Consider the following 17,527-nt stretch of genomic DNA (forward strand, 5'->3'; position numbering starts at 1 on the left):
TAGCTCTGGCTCCAGCTCTGAGGCCTCAGCTGCTGAACGCAGGTATCTGGTTTGTTTCGGTTCTATAATCGAAACTCTATATCAACTCCAGCTATGAGATCCCGGCTGGCTGAAAGCAGGTTTCTGGGGTTTTGTTTAGCTTCTACCTTTGTTACAATGTTTCAAACTGCAGGCTTCGAGGCCGGCAAGGCAGGCGGGGAATGTTGGTTTCCTCCGTCACTGAAGCAAGCAAGCTTCATGTTAGTTTCAAGCTGCCTGGCTGTCGGCCACCATCTTGGCTGGCAGTTAATTTGCATATCTCGCTGATTAGCCAATGGGAAGGGTAGCGGTCGTTTGCTAATTACCATGTTTCTCTTTTATTAAATAGGATAACAAAGGTTTTGTGATGAGCTAATATGATCAGATTTGCTTTCACAGATTAGGGGTGTTTGCAATGAATGTGTGAGGACCCATTAGGAAGACATTGTAATAGTTCCTATTATAATGCCTTGGACCTGGATGGAGACAGTGAAGATGGAACGTTGGCCTACATCTGATGTATATATTATAGGATGAAACAGAGAGTGGTATCATGAATAACAAAGAGAAGATGCCAAATAGGCAGTTTGACCTGAGAAAAGAGATCTGTGCTTGGATTAAGTATTTGTGAGTTATCTGGGTATAGGCACTAATAGCGGGGAGTTGGCATAGAAAAGGCAAAGGAAATTACTGAGCTCTAACAAAATTAATGTTTGTTTTTTTAAAACAAGGCAATGAAAAGATAGAGGCAAGAGTTTTACTAAAATGAGTTTTAGTGCAATTTCTCAAATGGACATTGGATATACTGAGCTCATAGTTAATTGTCATTTATTGGGATCTAAGCTAGTGCTTGCAAATTTTTCAGTGACTTGTAGAGGTGTTTGTGGTACAAGGAGAGATACTATGTGTGGAAGGTAGTCTAATGGAATCAAATGTCCTTTGAGAATCCCTCAAGAAAACAACCTATTCTCTCTCCCACCCTCCTCCTCCCTTTTCTTCCTCTTTCTGCTCTCCTTGCCCCTATCCATCTCCCTCTCTCGGCTTCAGCTAACTTTAAAAAGTATTTTTAAATGAGCAAGAATCAAATATATAAGCCATCTCTGAAGTCTTTAGGATATATGTTATGTGCTCTTCACTCCTGTTTCCATCTCATTGTTCTTATTTTTCCTTTTTCCTATATGCTTGGTTGATTTTATTACATTTTAAAATTTATTTATTTTTTGCTATTTTGTGTCCATCTTTCTTAGCCATAAAGTGGCTTATAAAATATATATTTTTGAAATATGTTAGAGTTAGAGTATTGGTTTGGTGAAGTTTTCCCTAAATATTTCACAAACGTATCTAGCAGGCAAATGTGTCTTGGCATCTTTCTCCTTGTGAATTTGTATTTAATATTGACAATAAAAGAAAGGGGTATTATCTCTTAAGAGTTCAAAATTCTATTCTGCCTTTTTATTTAAGCTTTTACATTCAATATAGATAGGCTAACACCACTTCACTCCAAAGGCCACGTAGAAAAATTTGAAGAAGTAGAATATCTCCCAGCACATCCTTCACCTTGAAGTGGATTTTTTTTAAAAGACTGTTTGTACATAGGTATGTTGTAGCCAAAGAGTTGGTCTTGATACATATCTAAAGGCTGGTTTTTCAACTGGTTACCATTTGTTGACATTGGACATGTTGGAGTCCTCTGTCTTTCTTTCTTCCTTCCTTCCTTCCTTCCTTCCTTCCTTCCTTCCTTCCTTCCTTCCTTCCTTCCTTCCTTCCTTCTTCCTTCCTTCCTTCCTTCCTTCCTTCCTTCCTTCCTTCCTTCCTCCTTCCTTCCTTCCTTCCTTCCTTCCTTCCTTCCTTTCTTCCTTTCTTCCTGCCTTCCTTCCTTTCCCTCCCTCCCTCCCTCCCTCCCTCCCTCCCTCCCTCCCTCCCTCCCTCCCTCCCTCCCTCCCTCCCTCCCTTCCTTCCTTCCTTCCTTCCTTCCTTCCTTCCTTCCTTCCTTCCTTTCCTTGGATTTATGTGCTTGAAATAATTCATTTGTGAAATATATTACCTGTATACCTTGAAATGTGTCTGCTCTATCTTTTTTGCCAACAGAAGAGAGAGAAGGAGTTTTGTTGGTATGTGTATGTGTGTGTATGTGTTTTCTGTTGAAAATGTTTTAAGTTTTAGGTACACTGTTAGAGAAAGCATTTCTCTACAGCTCATTTATTTTATAGAGACTGCCAGAGTGGGTTGAGGACCTTTGGTGAGCTGGCAGTGGGTCTTTGAGCCAGGTACTTGTTCTCACTTGTTCTCACTTCCTTATGATGATATTTGATGGTTCATTAGAATTCTGTCTTCACACCTAGGGAAAAAGAAAGAAAGCATAAGCAGGGTGTTTATTGTCAAGATAAAGAAAAAAACAGGTAAAACACTTAGGGCTATTGAAGTTTTATCTTATTACAGAAGACCAAAGAAATACCAAGCACGCTTCCTAGAGAAAGGGAGGGACCCCATTTATTAACACTAGTGGACTCCGGGAATAATTTCCAAATCAGAGTGAAGAAACATGCAGAGAGCCCGTCTATATATATCCCACTGGGGTCTTTGTCTTGCAGATATGCCCCCTGCCCCCTTTGTGGCCCTGCAGGAAGGCCCCCAGGTGTCAGGCCACATCCAATGATCTGTCCTGGCACCAGCATAACAACCCTCCCCCCGCAGGGCAGTGCATTGTTCACAGTTCCATGGCCTCTGCATTTAGATAATAAGTTCTGCAAGACCAGTTTCCTCCTCAATCTTAGTCACTTTATCTTGGAATGGTGACTTGCCCTGGTTTTATTCTGGATCCACATTGACTAGGATCAGTGCAGTACTGAGGAAGACAGGGTCTGCCTGGAAGCAGCACCTTATGTTCCACTGAAAAGTACTTCTTTTTGAACTAAGAATTTACTAGAGATTAGGGTCAACGATCAAGGTTTAGGGCAAGGTTTCTGCAGTTTGGTATTGTAGACATTTTGGTATAGATAACTCGTTGCCATGAGTGCCTATTCTGTATATTGTAGGACATTTAGCTGCATACTGTGCCTCTACTCACTATATACCAGCACCCTCTCCCCCACCACACACACACTTAGTTGTGACAACTAAAAATGTCTCTAGACATTGCCACATGTCGGGGCGGGGGGTGCAAAATCACCCCTAATTTATAATTCTAGCTTCAGGTAATTTAAGAATAACTTTTAATAGTTAAGGCAAATTAAAATCTGTGATCATGAACATTTCAGACCTATACCCCACTCACACATACATGCAAACATAAAAAAAATATAGAACTCTTAGGTAGTTAAAGCATTTTAAAAATATACATTACTCTAAAATAAGAATGAAAACAGCATCTTTGTGTGTTCAATCTAATTTTATTTTTAGAAATATCCTAATAAACCATTGACTAAACCTGCAGAAAATTGGTTTTCTTTAATCTCATTTTCAATGGTTGATCATTATCAAAACTGTATTATAGAGCGTTAATCCTCTCTAAAGATTAGCAACGCTGGAAGATCATGCCAATTCTCATTACATGTTGGTGTCTTTATCCAACAGTTGATTCTGGTAGTCTGATAAAAATAAGTCATGACTATATTTACTTTTTCATTAAGTGCAATTGTATTATCTGTCTAAAGGAATGAAACATTACAGAGAAAAGAATAGTCTGCAGAGATAAGTAACAGTCATTTATCACGATTGGCCATTATTCGCTTAATGCTCATTTTTCATCCCAAATAAGTAATTGTTAGGAAAGTTGGCTTTTTTGGGGGTATATTTTGTTATTGTTGTTTTCTTTCATTTGTCATAATATAAAAGAAACATAAATTATATAAGTTGAGAAAAATTTTGGCTCAGTCTATGATGTGGGCAATAAAAATAAATTACTTTCTAATTTTTACTTCTCTTATTTTGGGTTGTTTTCATCAGTTAATTTATCCAATTAAATTTGATTTTTCTATAAGTGTACCACACCTTACAAAGTGCTGGTCCAGTCATCAGTAAAATTAGGTTTTGGTCTACACAAATGTTTCCCTATTGCATCATTTAAACCTCTGAAATGTTAAATGTTTATTTATAGTATAATTAAAAAAGCTTTCCCCTCATTCAGTATTTCACTCAGTGAATGACAGGGCAGTTATATGAATAATTCTAAAGTTGGAGTAGCTCACTGTATTTTTAGTTAAGAATAACAAACTTGAGTCTGGTTTTGAGGGCACTAGCTCCACTGGAATCTGTGCTACTTGATGTAATAGCATATAAATATTTGGTTGTAAATCAGAAAACAGAATCCTGTGTACTAGAAGAACATTTACTGAGATCAAGCTTTCTTTTATTGTTCTTAGTTCAGTGCTTCTGATTTTTAGTTTAATTTGGGAATATACTGGGTCAGAAGAGCAATGGATCCTGCAGGTATAAGAAGTGGACATAAGTTGTCCAGCCAGTATGGCTCAATGGTTAAGTGTCGACCTATGAACCAGGCCAGTTCGATTCCAGGTCAGGGCACATGCCTGGGTTTACTGACTTGATCCCCAATAGGGAGTGTGCATGAGGTAGCCAATCAATGATTCTCTCTCAGCATCAATCAATGATGTTTCTATTGCTCTCTCCCTAGCCCTCTGAAATCAATAAAAATATATTTTAAAAAATAATTGGACATAAGAGTGTTCTGTACATGGAAGCAGTAGATAGAGGCAAGGAACAAAGGTTTACTAAAATATGTGTTTCACCAACATAGATAATCCTTACTTGATTCCTTTTTCTATAATTTCTTGAGAGGCAGATTTAAAAGAAAATTCAAGTCATACAAGTTTTACTGTATTTTACTTTAAATCTGGGAGGATTTCTGACTAAAAAGCTTTCCTTAAAATATTCCTATGGTAATCTCATAAGTACATATATATCTGCAATTCTAAGCAAGTATAAAATTTTTAAAAAAAGATGTGATTTACATATTCTAGGCTCACTGAAAGTTCAGATGGTATTGCTTACCTTTTTTACTACTGAAACTCTGGTAAAGGATCGCTACTACTCCTCTGAGCAGCTGATCACCGACCTCAGGCCTTGCCCGAAGTTTTCCTGTTCTAGTAGCAATTATGATGCTCAATTGTTGGCTGAGAACACTGAGTTGGGCCCAGTACATTCCCAAAAATGTCTTTTCTCTCCTTTGGTTCCCTTGAGTGTTTTCTTTTCACTTTCCTTATTTTTCTCTCTTCATTCTAGGAAGAAAATCATGGCATATTTTTCATGTCTATATGCAGGAATATAAGAAATATTATACTTTTAAATATTCACTTTTCTACTTTATTAGAGATTTGAGGAAGTACATGTGGTTGTATATCTAGCCTGAAAGGCGGTATATAAACCCATTGGTCACATACATATATGCATGATACTGAGATAGTTATCTGAGAATGTGAAATACTTAAAGGTCATGCCTAACTTTATGATCCGGATAGAGGCAGAAATTTCCGCTGAGACTCAAATTAGCCTTTTCTCTGGCAGTAACAGCACAGACACCAGATATAAAGATCTTGGCCCATCAGGTCATCTGCCAAATGAAAACAAGGCACAATCAAAGGATTGGTTTAATTCCAGACAGTACAGAATTTGTGAAAGAACAGAAGAACACACTTTGGCAGGATTCTGGGCTGGGTTTATTTTGACCTCACAGCTAAGGTTGAAATGGCAGAGTGAGATGAATTAAAGAGATGTGCCAGTGCATGATTATCATCATCATTATTATTATCATTTTACAGAAGTTTACTCCTAAGTGTACAACAGACTCTAAGAAAAACACTTCATTCTCGCTGCAGGTGGCAAGAGATGTTATGGCAGGGAATCCAGGTATTAAAACAGGAATGGAATTAAGGATCACCATTGCCCAAGGCACAAAGAACAGCTCACTTTTTACCAGATTTCTTAATTCCACCTGTGGCCAAGGGAGCCCTTCCCTGTGGCCTCCACTTTTACTCCTCGAGTTTCTTCTGTTCCTCTTTTTTGCTTCTGCTTGAACCCCTATCGTCTTCATCCACCTCCTTGGCCTGCTTCTTGGGCTGCTTAAGCAGATTCCTTTTGCCACTTTCGTAGCCAGACATGGTGCCTGTGACCCCTTCCCCTGAATAGAAGAATTCTTAATGCACAAGAAGTAAAGGACCTTGGTTTGCACCTTTATTTTAGTTTTCATAAGGTTCTGTATTGATTATCTATACATCGAAAGCTATGAAAAGTGTCTCTAATTCAGTTGCAGAGTCCCGGGGGTTCTTTGAAATGCAGATTTCTGGGTTCCACTCCCAGAAATTCTGACACAGTAGGTCAAAGGTGGGTTTTGGGAATGTGCCCCTAACAGATAACTATGGTGATGCTGATGCAAATAACCCCTGTTATTCCTTAACTGCACTTTGTGAGCCACTGCCCACTTCTCTAGGCCATTGGTGATTTTGGCCTTGTCAAGATCCAATTAGGTAGCTCAACCCCTCCCCTATTGTTACTGGACTAAAGGGGTTCATTTGTCTTTGTGTATCAAAGCTCAATCAGGTGCACGCAGGAGTTTGCAGCAAAGAAAGTAAAAGTTCTTTTAAGGAACTGGCACCAAGCCCAGAGATACAGATAAGCTAATGCTCTATGACCTGGCTCTCTGATGGCTCCTAGGGGATAGATCATATAGGGGAAAAATCATTAGACCTGGTGGTTATGGGAGTTGGGGTACTGGCCTCCGCTGATTGGTAGGGCCTAGGGTAAGGGGTAGTTGATCGTTGCTCCAGGTCCTGATGCCAGCCATGGCATGGTCCTGTCTGGTTTCATGAGGATGTGGTTGGTATAATCATTCTGCTTCATGAGTCTGGGGTTAAACATAACTGAGGTCACGATGCTATCTTCAGCATTTAGTTTGACTGAAATTCTATTTCCATGGTCAATAGACCTAAAACCTTATTCTTAAGACAACTGATGCTAACCAAAACCTAATTTCCTAAGGACTTAATGATTAAGGAAATGGATGTACAGTTTGTGCAAGGGTGGTGAAAGGATTTAGTTGAAAGAATTTAGTTGAAAGTGAGTCATAGTGCTATTAGACTGGACAAAGTTGGCTTGAATGAAGACAAAAGCCATATTAAAGGAACAAAGTTCTTGTGTGGCTCCATGCTCGCTCTATTTCTCCATCTCCTTGAGAAGCGCTGCTCTGACTGTGTTTTAGAATCTCCATTTGCCAGGACTATTTCCCTGAATTTGATAGTTTATATAAATATTTTTAAAACTCTAAGCAACTAACCTATAAAAGAATAATCAGAATACCACTTGTTTTTTACTTGGGCATGTCCTATTCAGTTTTTGTAGCAAATTTAGTAATTCTGACTATTTTAAAAAGCTTCCCGAATTCTTATTCATTCTTCCCTGTGTTTCATTTCAATTTCTTGTCATTTTTATTTGAGTTGATGTGTGCTCATTCTTATGTTGGAAGGAAAATATGTATTCTGTGAAAGGAATAACCACAATTTCATTTCCTTGCTTTTTGTCAAAAATTAAAATTAACTATGTTGTGGCTATAGCAAAGATTGAGGAACAAGGGTTGAGAAATCAGGATCAGAAGACTAATGGAGGCTATCATGAGTAATTTGAGTTTCAGTCAAGGAGGACTCTGGAGGTTTCGCAGTGAAGGAAGTCACGGTAAGAGAGATAAGGGACATTTTTTAAGGAAAAGTAGAAGAAAAACCAAAACCAAGTTATAATTGTACACAATACACCCCAATAAATTGCATAGCATCTGAGAGATGCAGGAAGACTCCTTCGGTTCTCTTTCAATGCTACACTGGTCAATAGGAAGATGAGAGGGGGTGGGGCACAGCCCTGATCTTCCCACTGTCTAGACACATTAAAAATAGCTTCTTTTAGGCAAAGGCACACGGTCTGAGAAATCTTATTAAAGTTATGTTTGATTATTTTTGTACTGTAATAAATAGTTTCTATAGACATCATATTTTATTGTGGCTCTAATGACTCTTGGTTGAATCTGACAATATTGATATCACTTCATAGTGCCAGTCAGACTGACAGTAGGAGAATTTTTTAAAAGAGCAGGACATAGAATCTTCCAAAAGTGATACATAAAAGCCCCTTCTCTCAGTTGAGAAAAAGGAGCTCAGTTCAAGAGAACCCTGGCAAGATCATCTTCTTGGAGAGTTATGTTATAAAATGTGAACAAACTTTTCTTCAGTGTCATTCTTGGGATTCCAGCCTGTGTTTCTATTGATAATATGGAAATGTTATGGAAATAGAACATGCGGTGTGTCTCATCTGTCTCACAGAGTGGTTGCAAGATGACAAAGGTAAAGGGAAGAACGGCTTTAGTTGAAAAGGTAAAGACAGGGTGAAATCTCACTAGGCAGCAGCCTGTGGATAATGAGCTTGGGCATCTCTGTCCTGTGAAAGGAGGTATTGTGTGAATGTGAGGGATTGACAGGCTCAGACAAGAACAGAAATTTTGAGCCTTGCTTTCCAAACCAAGCCTTATGAGAATTTTGAGTCTGAAGCAGACCCAGGGGCTGATGAATAGAGTTGTCAGGGAGAATGCAGAGCAAGGTGTGAATTTTGGTCCCAGAGGGATGCTGGTCTTTATGCTGATGAGAGGGTGAGAAGTGCTGATAGATCAAAGAGAGGCCTAAAGACAAGTGGAACAAATCATTGAGGACTACTGGGAAGCATTTATTCATCATTTTCCATAGCGTTCAGAATTGCCATATCACTTTCCCTCAGAAGATCACACAGAGCAGCTTCTTTGCCGTAGTCCAGCATTGTTTAGCCTTGTAGTTAAAACTGCAGGTTTGGAATTAGGGTCTCCGGGTTCAAATCCTGGCTCTATAGCAGGGGTGGGCAACCCCTGGCACGCATACCAAATATGGCACGCCTACCAAACATGGCACGCCATTAACTTTTGCTGGCACGTGAAACCCTCTCTTATAATCTTCCATTTACAGTTTTTTTCTTAATATCGACTTTTTTATTTTTCAGATAAATTCAGTGTAGATGCATCTTAGATAAATAAATAATTTTACATACCAAGTTATCTTAAAGACCATAGACATGGATTGACGAGAGAGGGGAAGAGCAATTTCTATGCCTCTGCCTTAACTCTCCCTGCCTTCCTAGATCCGACCAGTGTTTTGGTTTCATCCACATACGGTTGTGAATCTTTGTTCTCAGTGATGAATTTTGTTAAGTCTCATAATAGGAGTAGCCTGATGGATGAAAGTAGTAGCTCGTGCATATCTCTGAAGGTCACAAAATATAAACCTGATGTAAAATCTCTGTCATCAGTGATGCAGCAGCAAAAGTCCCACTGATAATATCAAACGGAGTCATAAAGTTTTCTGTCGGACTACCAGTGTACATGTATACATTAAAAAATAAATGTATTTTTCATCATTATATACTGTGTTTTTGTCGCTCGAATGAATTTTATTATTTCTTCAAGGTTCTTCACATATGTACACCTTAAGAGATATCAAGTAGGCATAACATGTTCTCAAAAAATTAGGGTTGGTATGCAGAAGAATTTTGAGTGAGAGATTTTTCTGGTTTTGGCACGCACTCACAAAAAGGTTGCCCACCCCTGCTCTATAGAATGTGATACATTCCTCACTTTTGGAAAAATTGCACAACTTAAATCATGCTTATCTTTATTATTTTATCTATAGAATAGGAATAAGTACTTTATCCAAATTACAATGTCATTTGGGTCAAATGAGACAGGTTTTGTAAAGTGTGAAGAGTATTAAAGAGCACAATAGAACCCTAAATAAACATATGCTATCAAACTTAATTGCTGGTCTAAAATTTCAATTACAGAGCCCTTCCAGATCCCAGAGAATTTATAATAAAGAGAAAGAGTCCATACCAATTAAGATATAATTATTGACAAAAAGAAATTTAAAAAATTACTGGAATATAAGCATGCAACTTTAAAAAATCATTTGAGAGCAAAACTAGTTGAAAATTGGTATAGATTAGAGTAAGCATCATGCTCTATCCAGTTGGGAAATGTATCACATGATTAGCATTAAAATAATGTTATTCTATGGAGGTAAAAATAATTTTAAAGAACATGTTTTACAGTAGTATAGTAGACCCTTCTAAAAATCATAGATAATAACTGCGTCTAGCATAAGCTTTCCCAGTGTGTTCAGTAAACTCTTATAAACCATGCACTCATACTTCTTTGACTCAGAGCAAAGGAAAATTTAGTAAATATACTAGCTTGGTAGTTTTGAGCACTCTTTTCTAATACACACTAGCCCTTATTTTAATACAACACTGTTCCTTTATTTGGTATGTGGAAGTTGTACTAGTGGATCCAGAAATGCAACAGATAATCAGTGTTGCTTTCCAGAGCAAAGTTGCAGGTGCTCAGCTGATACTTTGCTTTATCAGCTCTGTATTTAGAAGGCAGCCATTTTCTTAACCTTTTAGGTACTAGGTGATATCTGCTGTTTCCAAGAACAAATATATCCAACAGAGACATTCAATATTAGTAAAAGATACTAGAGCCAAAAAAGGTATTAATATATTAAGATGCGTTGATGCCAAAAAAATGTCAAGGGAATGTGGAAAGTAAAAAAAAAAAAAAAAATCCATAATTTCATTTACGTACACATATACACAAGTATATACCTTGTTGATGATCATTTTTCATCTGTAGTGAAGACACATTTTTCAGTGTGAAATTCTAACTCGGGCCAGTTTTAAAATTTTGTGATCCTCAGAAATGGACTACCTTATATATAAGTAAAGCAGATCACTACCTTATTATTAGTAGACATATTAGGATAAGTGGAAATGTTGATAAGTCTGGGACTTGGTTTCCTGAAATGTCATCCGTAGGCAAAATTTTCAGGCTCTTTCATAGCAGTGAAAGGACAATGTGGGATGAACACATGAACACGTGTGTATATGGCAAGGTAAAGAAGTCTCTGTGTGGGAACGTGAGAATCAGGCCTGCGACAGCTGGTTATAGAAGGCACTATGTCATCCTATCTAACAGGGTACAATTCACATTATGGATATTGTTGATTTGTATGCATATTACACCAATTGTTAGGAAGATAATGGCACAGCATGTGGTTCCCAAACAGTAAGTATGTTATGACAATTTTCCTACAGATGGAAATAATGAGTCTTGATAAAGGGCAACTTCTTTCTAATTTGTAAAAAGAGACCCTATGGATAAGCAATAACCCTGACAGAGCTTTGTCAATGGGATGGGGATTTCAGCTCAACTCAATATTCTTCCCCTCTTACTCCCACCCACCTTTTTCTATTCAAAGCCTCTTTTTTCTCTCCTGATACATGGAATGGTAGCTTTATTAAATCTGACATTGGTGCCAATATCTTCTTCTCCTATGTTGCTTTGGTAATAGATTTAATTAAAAATATAAATCTTCTGAGTAGATTGAAGTCTTTAGAGCCCTTTCTACATGCTTTCATTTTCTCATTATGCTAATTATTATTTTTACTATTGTATTTGGAAATCACTAGCTATTAGGTTTTTTTACACATTTATTTTCTTTAAATAAAAAATTATCTTTAGGGGATCATCATGATCAATTTTTGTTAGTGTAGTGGGCATGTGGTAGACGAAAAACAAACAAGTAAGATATATTTTTAGTTATGAGGAAGGGTGTGGGTGTGTGTGTAATACACACTATTACCATTGGTAGAGTAGCAAGAGTTGGTTTCCAAATTTCATAAATAAGCAATTGTTGGGTCCTCTATGGCTCAGACATTCATATTATAGCATTAAGATACTGACTCTTTATTTTGTGATCAGAATCTTGCTTACAATAAAATATGAATTGTTTAACACAGGACTTCAGAAGTGACAGTTTTCTTTCAGAAAAAAACTATTTAAATGTCATTTAATAGGGATTATTGTCCTTCAAGCATAAGGGATTTTTGATAAAAGAACTATTTTAAAGTTATCTTTGATAATTATTGCATCATAAGTTTAAAAAACTATGTGTGTATGTGTTTTTTGCATGTGAAATACAGAGCCTCTACATGCTAACTCTTTTCATAACCCCTTCCAAGTCTGTGAGCTCCAAAATTCATTTAATAACACTTAGCATGCTTCTTATTCATTTAGTCATCTTGGATAACTCTTTCTAGCCATATTTTAACTTCTAAATTTGTCAAATTATATTTATGATCATGATGTGTTATGATATTGATGAATTAAGATTCAGTCTTACTTGTGTATTTTCCTTTAAGTACAGGATCTAAGTGAGTGATTTAGAATTGATAGACTTTATATTGTATAATTTATATCACTTCTCTTTCAAATAAAGATTGGAAATGAATCCAGTGGAGTCCTGTTGAAACCATGAGTCAATATAAAACTATGTTTATTGACAAAAGGAAGTAACATGATTCCAGATGTAATTCTAAGTAACTTACATAGTGGATCTGTCACTTTCTGTGTAACCTCAAATAAATTATTTTTGCCTTTCTGTGACTCAGTTTTCTCCACTTTAAAAGGGACATAATAATAATAAGACTTATTTAATAGGGTTACCATGAGAATTAAATAAGTTAACAGATGTAGCATAATTAGAATAGTATTTAGCATATAATAAATAATAAAAAGTCATTATTTTCATTGTTATCTTATTTATCCTTACAAAACCTTATGATGAAGTATTTTTCTTGTTCCCATATTGCAGATGTGGAAACCGAGACTCACAGTGGTTCCTTCCTTATTTATCTCTAAGATTTGTTTGAGATTTAAGCAACATCAACGATAGGAAAGCACTTTTGAAAGCATAAATTGCAGTGCAAATGAAAGGAGATAAGGGATTGTTAGAGATAAAGAAAGAATAATTACATTCACAGGTACTTGCTAGATGTACAACCAGTGAAGTGTAAAAGAAGCAGTTTCTCCATATGGTCTACATTTTATGAAGAATATGATTCCCAAGGACTCTGGAATAGTAAGCTGTGCTCAGGACATCCCATGGTAAAGCTTCTGTAATACTGAGAGTTAAAGCTTTTTATTCTGCCATTGGTTTATTTAAAGCATAAGCAATTAGAAAGAAACAAATGTCATTTTGTGGTCACTCCATGCTTTGTTGTTCTTTAATGAAAATACTAGATAAGTCAAACATAATTAATTCAAAGTTTATTTTATGGATATTATCTTTAATATTAATGAGGTTTGTCCATGTCTGAATTAGTCACGATTTCTGAGAATTCTTCTTTTGTTCCCTACTCCACAAGGAAAGCTGAATAAAGGAAGACTTAGCTAAAAGGTCTATCAGTATACACAGATAATTTTGTACTAACATATAAAGTGTGTTAGTGTGTGATTTTTTTTTTTTTTTTTGCTTATTTTATCTAATGGTAAAACCTCAGATTAGCTATTGTAAGAATTGCATTTTCAATGTGTATCATCCGACTGATTATGTTTTTAAAAAAATGCATTTGCCCTTTGTGCTGGAAAAATTACCCAGTTAACACCATGATAATAGCAGTGATTTTCAGGAGTTGATTTGTGGGTCCTTCTCTCTGTAATTTGCTTGCTAGTTCTGACAACCCTTCACAATGGCTATAATCAGTGCGGTGATTTTTCTCATGAACTTTGCTTGGAGCTGCCCATCACTGCTTCACCTACATATTTTTAAGTGCTGTGATACTTATACTCTCTCAGTTTGCTCTTGATTGCAATTAGTCAGAGTTATTTTTTATAGCTGTTAAGAACTTTGCACTTATAAAAAGTATAAACATGAGTCAAGACATTTTTCTCTCAGTAGGAAACACAAAATTATTGAATTTTATAACTTAAATTGATGTTAGAGATCATCTAGTCGTAGCAATCAACACATTTAAAAGATGAAAAAAAGGGGGTTTTCAGAGGTTAAGTGTCAAGGCCAAGGTCCTACAGAGATTACTCTCATGGCTCCCATGGCTCTGTAATTTATACATAAAGTGGATTAATAGTGAACTAAATCTAAATGTGTAGATACAAATAGAGATAATTACTGCTTGTCCCGATAATCATAGAGAAAGACCCAAGAGAGCAGACACTTCGATGCTTTTGTCCATTATTGTATTCCTAGTATGTAGAATAGTGCATGTCCTACAGCAGATGCTCAGTAAATATTTTTGTATAAAAAATTAATGGTTATTTGAATAATACCCCATCACATACACACTTTTTTAAAAATATGTTTTTATTGATTTTTAGAAAGAGAGGAAGGGAAAGGGAGAGAGAGATAGAAACTTCAATGATGAGACAGAATCATCAATTGGCTGACTTCTGCATGCCCCCTAATGGAGATCAAGTCTGCAACCCGGGCATGTGCCCTGACCAGGAATCAAACTGGTAACCTGTTGGTTCATGGGTTGACACTCAACCGCTGAGCCACATGAGCCAGGCTTTTTTTTGTTTTGTTTTTTTGTTTTACCTATTAATATCTGGGTTTTCAACTATGTTAATTGTGTTTTATTTATATCTTCAGCTGTCCAGATAATTTGTTTTACTTTTTTTTTGTTTATTATCAGCTAAATATTTGTATACCATATGTAATCTCACTGTCACATTAATGGTGTAATATTCAGCCAGTCAGCCAGTATTTTACCATATGAAGTCATACAAATGTGATTTTTTTCTGCAGTTTAATTGACTAAATGCATTCATTCATTTGTTATTATGTGTTGAGCAGTTTAATTTTTGTGATGTAAAAAGCCAACAACTGAAAATAATTATTACCATTATAAATCATGGGTTAAAATTCCCTAATATTAAATCTAACTTGATGGTGTTGCAAGTGTCAATGAAAAAAAAAACACAAAGGTTTAGAAACATTTGCCAAAATAGTAAAACTAATTCTGAAGTCTCCCCCAATCACAGCCTTCGTTGCATGTGAAAGTTTCCAGGGAGTGTTTTATCATCTTCTGTCCCTTATTCAAGAGGATCTAGGCACCTTATATAGGCCCTGCTGCTAACATTGGGTGATATTTTTTTTTTTTTGTCTCAGCTCAGATACTAATAAACCCAGAAGATAGCTTAGCTTAAAATATAAATTCTTGGTAGCTTAATTTAGCGAGTGTCACCCTAGAGAATCTTATGATTAACCACAAGTAGGGGTTTCAGTCTAACAAAAGTAATAAAGATCATCACAATGAATCCTGTATTTGAGCAAACACCTAAAATTGTGTGCATGTCTGTTCATCTATAACAAAACAACAACAACAAAAAAACCAACACAACCCAAAACCTAGAGAAAGAGAACAGCAGATAAAAGATGTAAGAACCTGTATTCCTGTCATCTCTTTGCTTTAGTGTTAAATTAACAAGCTGGTGATATATGAGCCTGTATAAATTAGGCTGTTTTTCAGTGCACATTGGGAAAAAAACGCACACAAAAGCACTGGTTGGTACACAACAGATCATCCCCAGTGCTCTCCGGAAGCAATTTCCTTTTTCCCTGAGTCTGCTGTTGGAATGCTGGCCGCGTGGCTTCTGCTGCCCAGGCTGCACCAGGGGCAGCCAGCAGCCACCCACGCTGTGAACGATCTGAGCTGGCGATCTGTGCTCAGCCACTGGGAGAAACCCGTTCTTCTCTAGACTGTGGGTAACATTGTGAGTTCAAACCTGTCTCCAGTTTTTGAATTCAGACAAAGTGGTTCAAAGACATTGAGAGAGTCCAGCTTTTCACATAGATTTGTTGGTTGTTAAAAATTCTGACTAACCCAATAATAATAATTCACATTACTCTTTCTTTTTTCCCAGTGACACAGTTCAAGATGCATGAGTAAGGTCACTAGTCATCAAAACACAGGAATTTGAAGAGAAACATGTCAGAACTTTTTGGCTATAAATAGAAAACTTTGGGTAATAATTCTCCAAGCCGTAGAAGACACATTGCATCCTTGATCAATTCTTAAGGCTTTCCATTTGCAAGCTATGGTCAAGCACTTCTGCACCCTTCCATAAGCAGGCTGACACTCCAACTGTTGAGCCACACTGAGCAGGGCATAATGACCTTTTTTTAAACGAATGTATATTTTTTTATTGATTTCACATAGAAGAAGGGAGAGGAAAATAGAAGCATCAATGATGAGAATGATTGATTGGCTGTCTCCTGCATGCCCCCTACTGAGAATTGAGCCTGTATCCCAGCATGTGCTCTGCCTAGGAATCGAACCAGTGACCTCTTGGTTCATGGGTTGATGCTCAAAAAATGAGCTGCACTGGCCAGGCTTATCCTTATGACTGTTCACCTCATGTTTCTTTCCTGGGTTCTGTCCAATTGTAGATTGTGGTGAGTTCTTGCTCGTCTTCTCCTTTAGCGCTTTCGGGAGTTGCAGCATGGCAGAGAGAGAATTGAAGTCCTGCATATCTTGGTAGGAGATGTATGTTAACTGGGTTAAAGAAGTAACCAGCACTTTTACCAACAGGATGATAATACACAACAAAATGATCTGCTCATTTCCAAAAGTTGCCAAGCAGAAGAGATCCTCTAGTTTAGTACTGCAAATATGAAAGACCTTTAAGATCGTGGTGGAGGATTTAGACAAAGGCAAGATACCACATTTGGCATGATTCCAAAATATTGACTAGAAATTCAAGGCAGTAAGATTAATCAGAGTGAGGCATTTTGGAGCGCAAGAGGCCCTCTGTGAAAATAACTGTTAATTATTTTAAGAATTTTATTTTTCCTTAATTTGGAGAAATTTCAAATAGATTTTTTGTTAAGTCATTGCTAACACTTTATTTGAATTTTTTTAAAAAAGCATTGGATTTTTTTTCTGATTACAAAAGAAAAACATATTCACTGTAGAAAATTCAAAAATATATAAAAAAGCAATAAGCAGAAGAGATAATGATTCTGACCTTTATATAACCATTAATAACACTTGCTGAAATGTTCTCTCCATATATATACTTTTAAATGAAATTATATTGCTTATATGTTACAGCCTGGTTGTCCACTTAACAATACATATCAAATAAATTCCAAAGTCATTAGGTATTCTGCTACAATGGCTGTCTAGTTTTCTATTACAAGAATATATGATAATTTACCTGGCCAATATCTTCTTGCTCATTTAGGTTGTTTTTAATTTGCCACTGTTATTACTTCTTCCTTTATGATCTCTTAGGACTATGCTCATACTTATAAAGCACTAGATTACATTATATTCTGGTCAATTGTACCCCCTTTTCCTATGAACACCTTTAGCTTAGAGATTTGGTTTTGTTTGTTTTTTTGTGTGTGTGTTTTTTTAATCACTTGCTACCAGCATCTAGTCCAGAATCAATGCAGGAATTGGTAGGTGTATACTCAAAATATACATACAATCCAAGAATTAGGTTTGCAATGCACATAGATTTAATAAGTTTTTGCATATAGTAAATACTAGAAAAAATATTATAGTGTCTAATGTGGAAGACTAGATTTGTATGGAGATACAGCTCTTACATTACAGTCATCACCCTTTC

General features: G+C 36.5%; 1 protein-coding gene and 1 pseudogene across 18 annotated transcripts in view; one reads left to right on the plus strand and one right to left on the minus strand.

Moving 5' to 3' along the window:
* The window catches only part of NRXN1 (neurexin 1), a 999,389-nt gene that overhangs the window by 279,653 nt on the left and 702,209 nt on the right, over nucleotides 1–17,527 (plus strand). The window lies entirely within an intron of this gene.
* Nucleotides 5,937–6,131, minus strand: LOC118669013 (annotated as a pseudogene).

The sequence above is a fragment of the Myotis myotis genome, unplaced genomic scaffold, assembly GCF_014108235.1.
Source record: "Myotis myotis isolate mMyoMyo1 unplaced genomic scaffold, mMyoMyo1.p scaffold_m19_p_14, whole genome shotgun sequence".
In the NCBI taxonomy this organism is placed as follows: Eukaryota; Metazoa; Chordata; class Mammalia; order Chiroptera; family Vespertilionidae; genus Myotis; species Myotis myotis.